This window comes from Macrobrachium rosenbergii, chromosome 21 (genome assembly GCF_040412425.1).
Source record: "Macrobrachium rosenbergii isolate ZJJX-2024 chromosome 21, ASM4041242v1, whole genome shotgun sequence".
In the NCBI taxonomy this organism is placed as follows: Eukaryota; Metazoa; Arthropoda; class Malacostraca; order Decapoda; family Palaemonidae; genus Macrobrachium; species Macrobrachium rosenbergii.
In genome coordinates this window covers 18,770,644-18,778,143 of record NC_089761.1, presented here as the reverse complement: position 1 = coordinate 18,778,143, position 7,500 = coordinate 18,770,644, and the positions used below count along the sequence as shown (strand labels likewise).

General features: G+C 37.4%; 2 protein-coding genes across 3 annotated transcripts in view; one reads left to right on the top strand and one right to left on the bottom strand.

Annotated features, from left to right (window-relative positions):
- LOC136849747 (glutamate receptor 1-like) overlaps positions 1-5,535 on the bottom strand; it is a 330,227-nt gene extending 324,692 nt beyond the window's left edge. For both annotated transcript variants that reach the window (XM_067123138.1, XM_067123136.1), the window contains exon 1: positions 5,208-5,535. The gene's annotated coding sequence lies outside the window, so the exon portion shown is untranslated. The remainder of the gene's footprint in view (positions 1-5,207) is intronic.
- The window catches only part of LOC136849749 (segmentation protein even-skipped-like), a 36,446-nt gene that overhangs the window by 20,581 nt on the left and 8,365 nt on the right, over positions 1-7,500 (top strand). The window lies entirely within an intron of this gene.

Sequence of the window (7,500 nt, the reverse complement as noted above, 5' to 3'; positions counted from 1 at the left end):
GTATCAACTAACACTATGTGATGTCACGTTTCTATCACAACATGATGTCACGTTCTGTTTTTTCAGAGAATTTTGTTTTAGAAGATGTAGGTCACAAAAATTCGTCATCTGCGGACATCATTAATGAATGAATGAGTAAACATATACATCATCAACAATTGATGGATGAATAACATACACACAGACACACACACACTATATATATATATATATATATATATATATATATATATATATATATATATATATATATATATATATATATATATATATATATATATATGACATAAAGTTATGAATAACAATTGTGTGCAATTTGTAACTCACCACATTGTTACCCTCTTTGGTTTCTTATTTCAAATACACTATACACTTTCTAATGTTGTATTTTCACAACAAAATTGAAAGTGTTTATTCTAACAAACAATACACGCACACACACAAAATCATACAAATTCATACCTACATATATATATATATATATATATATATATATATATATATATATATATATATATATATATATATATATATACTGTATATATACCCCCTGGAGCAGTGGTTAAAAGGTGTTGCCCTTTCCAATTATTTATGAAGAAAATACTTTCCCTGTATACCTTTCCACGCCCTGCTGCGACCTACAATAGTTCGCTCACTATCAGGTACATATTTCATTACTTAGATCAACATGAGCACAGTAGGTTTTGAACGAACGTGCCATATCGCTCCTGTCGGGCCCGGGAATCGAAACCAGTTCCTCAAGCCAACGGGGCTAGTGTCCCAGGTACCCAAAATCCACTCAAAATTACTTTTACAACAGCACCAAGTAAAATAATGATTACGATGTTGGGAACTTTCTCGAACCTCCTTCCAAAAATACAGAATTTTCATTAAATGTCTGATTCATATTTTTCGTACAGGTTTAGCAACTAATCTTAAACGTCATTATTTGCAGTGTGAATTTTTATTAACAACTAACTAATATCACTGGTAAAAAATTACATCTGAAAAAATGAAAAAAAAATATATATATATATATAATTTTTTTGAGAAAAATTTGCGGTAATCTCTTTTTCACAGTATATTAGCCAGGCGCACAATTTTACCAAAATGTCTTTAATAAATTTACAAGTAAATTAAACAAGATTTGACGAAATATGACGAAACAGTTCAAGCGTAAAAACTCACTACCCAACATCTTGTCAACAGCATGTGTCATTAAGATTCTAAGACGTCCAGTCCAAAAGAGTCAGCGTTCAATTATACAGATGCAATTCGTTAAGTAAAGGCTGAAATTCAACTGCCTTCAGTTATAAACGTTCTGTTTAGCAAAGAAAGACACTCATGCGCGTTCAAGAAGGCAACACTCAGTGCGTTCAGTAACAAGATTTAGACGCGTTCAGTGGTCACTGCATACAAAGAGAAAAACTTTTTGTTCCCTGAAAGAAACATTTTGTTTTGGTGGTCTCTCGGACATCGTCACTTTGTTCGGTTCAGATAAACACTAACATAAACTAGAGATTTCCACGCTCTAAATTGCACTGGTTAGAGACGTTTTGTTTTCTAGAGATTTATTTGTATATATATACTTTTTATTTTGACTCTTGTTTTCTTTTTGTTGCCATGACATTAGTTTAAGTTCTTTAGTTTTATGGTAGCTGCTTATTAGAATACAAAGTTAATTTATAATTTAATAGAAAAAATGTCATGTATATATATACAGATATGAATAAATAAATAATATACTATATATATATATATGTATATATATATATATATATATATATATATATATATATATATGTATGTATGTATACTGTATATTTGTGTGCATGCAAGTGCTTGTGAATCTTAACAAATACATTACAACAATATGACCATATAAAAATGTGCGTCATCATGGAAGTTCTTATCATCTTTGCAGAGGTGTTAATGGACATCACACTATCTTCAAATGTTGAATCAAGACCTCTGTTGCTGTACTGTTTATTTACATAAACTGAACACAAGGAGTGCTTTAATAATTATTCTGCTGCCGCTGATTTTCTGTCGCCTCGGAAAAGCGAATAATGGAATTAAGTTGGTACTGTCGTCTGTAATCTCGGCTACTCACACTTTGCACTATTAGCGTACATGTGTTTTATCATCTGTGGAATGATAACGTCTTCTTACGTCAAATAATGTACTACAAAGTGGCGTTCATATTCGCCACCCCCCCAAAAAAAAATGTCTTAGGCTGACACTGGGAACGGAGAGGGATTTTATTTCGGCTATATTTCACAGCTTCCAAATATTATATGAAGTTTTTACAACTCACTCACTCTCTAAATATACACCCACCAGACCATTTGTTAGCCTCTGTTAATGTTAAAACACTCAAATAATGTTATAATACTCATCTGATATTGCACTTTATACATATAATTTTCTTCGACTTATATCCCCACAACATTTTGACGCAGCAAACAACATCAAATTGGATATGCCAACAAATACATTTTCTGTACTCTGTGCAGTCGATTAATCCTACCGTCGAACGAAAATATAAGCAGGACGAGTCAGTGCGGCCATATACGTCTAGCTGGAAAAGGATCACTTTTTGTTTTCTGTAAAAGAAAACTATTGTGCCGGCTTTGTCTATCCGTCCGCACTCTTTTTTTGTCCTCCCTCAGATCTTAAAAACTACTGAGGCTAGAGGGCTGCAAATTGCTATGTTGGTCATCTACCCTCCAATCATCAAACATCCCAAATTGCAGCCCTCTAGCCTCAGCGGTTTTTATTTTATTTAAGGTTAAAGTTAGCCACAATCGTGCATCTGGCAACGATACAGGATAGGCCACCACCAGGCCATAGTTAAAGATCCATGGGCCGTGGCTCATACAGCATTATACCGAGACCACCGAAAGATAGATCTATTTTCGCTGGCCTTGATTATACGCTGTACAGAAAACTCGACTGCGCTGAAGAAACTACGGAGCATTTTTTACTTTTTTTTTTAAATTAATGTCAGCAATGAGATGTAGGTTCACTCCCTTCTACAATTTATCAAGATTTACTGACTTGTATGGAATGAAATATTAAATTTAGGCCAAAGGCCAAGTTCTTGGACCTATATATAGCGTCATTTAGCGCCGAGAGGGAAACTGAAAGTAAAAATGTCTTAAAGGCGTAACAGGAGGAAAACTCGCAGCTGCACGATGAAGCAATTATTGTTAGGAGAGGGTAAAAAGTAAGAGGGGGAAAAAAAAGACAAAATGAACGGAGGGGCAGTAAAAGGAATAAAAGAGGTTTGTAGCTAGGGGCCGAAGGGACGCTGCAAACAACCTCGAGTAATGCCTACAGTGCACCGTGTGAGGTGCACTGCCGGCACTATCCTCCTCCGGGATTCTAGTTTCTTTACTTTTCCCTCAAATCAAGATGCATGAGCCAGATAAGGGCTTTATTCTGCCCTCCCCGTCGACACCATCTTAATTGGGCCCAATGCATCACTGCGTGGCTGACAGCAGAATTGTTGGATCTACTGTTAATTTCCGATTCTGCATAAGCATACAAAACATCTTTATGAAATATAATCATCTGGTCCTTGAAACAACTGAACCCGTTTCGTCTGTAAACAACCAGAGGCGAAGAACTAAAGCTGACAGTCTAGTACCCGACTGCAATTGTAGAAGGTCGCAACGGGGCCTGAATAAATTGTATTATGTACCTCCACTTGTCCAACGATTTCAAACAAACCCTCTTTAGTCCCCTTATTTAAGATGCACCTTCCCCACCACCTCCCGAACCGATAATAATCACCTCGAGATTGTTTTGTTTTCTCTTTCTTTTGAAGGGGGCGGGAGGGAGGGCTGCAGGGAATAGAAAAAAGTAGTGTAACTTCAAAGTTACTGCTGTCCGACATCAAGATAAACACTTGTTTTATCTCGCTGTTTTACGAGTTTTCACGAGGGCGTCCAACACCCCTTCCCTTCAATTGTACTGTATGTGTATACTGTAAACGCTTCTGCTTAATTTTAAGGTATTTCTCAATTAATATAATCAACAACTGTTTACAAACCAGAATTTATTGCCATGTTGGCAAAAGCACTATATATGTTATACCTTATACAGTATAATATATATATATATATATATATATATATATATATATATATATATATATATATTGAAATACTATAGAATATGAAGTTCCTAGCAATTCTGGACTACCACCCAACAACCAGCGCCAGGCCCACGTACTTGCGCGTGCGCACACATAAAAGAAACAGTGCTCTGAATCTATGCCTTGCATGAGTGTTTCAAGTCGTTTCCCCCTAAAGGAGAAGGTGCCGCAATGAAAAATAAAACACCCCCACACACACATACGGCAGCCGCTGATACACGGGTATTTCAACATTTGAATTGTGGATGAACTCACTGAACAAGTGAGCAGAAACTTCAACATTCTTGTACCTGCACAGACACTTCACCACGTGCCCATCGAACACTCCTATACACCATCATGAACCACTTCTTACGTTCCCTAAATATTAAGTCTTGGTTTCTGTTACCTATCACACTCCATCTACTCTGCGAACAGTTTTTAACTTAGACGGAACTGACAAGGGTTTGATGCAAACACGATGAAAAATAAGAAGCGCTTCACAATTACTCCACACATTTTCAAGTGCGACAAGTCTGTGGTGGACACGTGCCACAGTGACACCGGAATTAGACCTATATATTTTTCTTATATTTTCGTTTCCCTTGATCTGATCATGGAAGCCTACTGGGTGAACCAAATGTTTGAGAATGTGAGCAAATAGCAAAAGGGATATAATAACTTTTTAAAAAGTAGTTTTCTTTCCGACAGGAGGGCTGCTTAAATCGTGCTCCACCTCTTACGTTCTCAACTTAACCTGTCCAAGTAAATAGTTTGCTAAAATTACCATACAGGGGCATCTTGGTGATACAGGCTGTGCCATGCGAAGGATTATGGATATGCTAGCAACTTTTTCGCATCAAGTGGCGTTATATGTCACTGGCAAATATTGGTCAGTACTCTTTCAAGCCTAACACAAGAATGATAGGTCTAGCCTAACCAGAAAACGGTGTGTGACAAGATAACCAAACCTACAGTATTAGCGTCATTACCTAACAATTATCTAACATACATTACTACTGCGCGTAATACTTATTATCAACGCACGAAAATGTCATTAACTTACCTTTGCCGTACCAGCGATTCATGGGGCGTGGTAGCCTAAGTTAAGGTATTCGGTCATATGAGTTAGGACTACAAAAACTGTTGCTCCAAACGTGCGGCTCTTGATCACAAACACAGCAAACGATAGCAGGTCTAAAGGTATTTTTTTTCTAGTCTTGAATATCAGATGACCTTGTCTATTATCCACTTAACAGTTATTTAAGAGAGAAAGGAAGGGGAAACTATTGTATATCCATACGCCTACGGAACTGAACGACGTACCACCACAAAGAGTCAGTCACTAGCCTCGAAAGCGGTCACCGGTGGCAGAGTTGCAAACTCGCAGTGCTAAAACTGCCTAGACAAATTTTTGAAAATTATCGGTTGGGGTCATAATTGCATTGTTGCACGTTCTTACATTCACAAGTAATAGTTTGATTTAAAGATTGTTGATAAATGTCTTAAGTAATAAACTACCATCCGTGACAAAAAGTAACCTTATCAAGAGAACAGAGAACTAGTTTTTCAAGCGTACCCGGTAACGTTAAAGGGCTCAGACTTACAGACCTGACAGACAAGAGACACATGACAGAACAGCGGTGGAATCTGTCATGTAAACCTACTTATAGATATCCATAATTAAAACAAAAATCACTACGAATGAGTTTGATAATTTGATAACGTTGATTAGATCCAGTAACTACAAGTAACTTTTTTACAGTGTTACCAGCCAGCGTTAGTATGTGTGATCTCATTAGATTACATTTGAATACATACCGATTCCCAACAAACTGTATGAGACTATGTGTATGGGAAGGGCATATGGTGACCCAGGGGAGAGAGGTAGGGGGATGCGGCCTGTTTGAATAGAATAGAAATATAGAATTTAGGCCAAGCGATGGGACCTATGAGGTCATTCAGTGCTGAAACGGATATTGACAGTAAAAAGGTTTGAAAGGTGTAACAAGAGGAAAGCCTCGCAGTTGCACTGGAAAAAATTGTTAGGAGAGAGTGGAAAGTAAGATGGAAGAAAGAGAATATGAACGGAGGTACAGTAAAAGGAATGAAAGGGGGTTGCAGCTAGGGGCCGAAGGTACACTGCAAAGAAACTTAATGTGTACAGTGCGCCGCATGAAGTGCACTGACAGCAATAACCCTCTACGGAAATCCTGTTTGAAGGTAGTTTACGATCCAAACACACCATAACAATGATCATGGCTTCTTGCGTTCGATTCCCCGGAGACAGAATGTATCATGTACGTTCCGTTTACTGCAGTTGCGCGTCCGTTGACCTTAGCAGTGAACTAAAAACCTGGTAGTAACTCGGCTGTTAAGCCCCCTTTGTTAGCCGAGTCGGTTTGAGCTTCAGACTGTCACTCGATGGGCGGTTCAATTTCGCGGCCGGCTGATGAAGAATTAAGAATTTATTTCTGGTGATAGAAATTCATTTCTCGCTATAATGTGGTTCGGATTCCACAATAAGCTGTAGGTTCCGTTGCTAAGTAACCAATTGGTTCTTAGCCACGTAAAATAAGTCTAATCCTTCGGGCTCAGCCCTAGGAGAGCTGTTAATCAGCTTAGTGGTCTGGTAAAACTAAGGTATACTTAACTCGGCTGTTGCGGCTAGTATCCAGATTGGAGAAACCTCATTGCTGGAAACAGGAAGGGTAGTTCCTGCTAGCGCTTTCTCACTATGAGAACACACACACACACGCATATATATATATATATATATATATATATATATATATATATATATATATGAATGTATGCGTTTCAAGTGAATACATGTTATACGCACGTATATGAAATAAAGCTCAGGGTATACGAAATAATTAAGCGATGCAATTAACACAGTTTTCCCTTCATTAAATAATATACAGATACAAAACAGTAACATTCAAGACTATCGCTGCCTTCCTTATTCGACCGGAAGACTTAAGTGGAATAACCAACCTCCAACGAAGGCAGTTGCCAATTTCTTGCTCTTTTATCTGCCGTCTGCTCATTCTGACTCACACCCAATCTGCCAATCATAATGACATTTCCTGACGCTGCACATTTCACGGTACTTTAGCTAACACGCCTTTAACTATCTTAAAAGTTAAAGGAAAGATGAAACTAAAAATAAATTTGTATATTTAACGATACAATACTGGAGAACCATTTAGGGAATTGGAAAAAGTCCTTATGAGGGTATAATAATGCGCTATTGTGAAAACAGATCGCTTTAAAGGCAACTGAACAATTTCTTTTTCCCTAAAGCGTTTTAGATGAAAACGAAGCAGTATGAATGTGACAGTTTTCATTGCGTA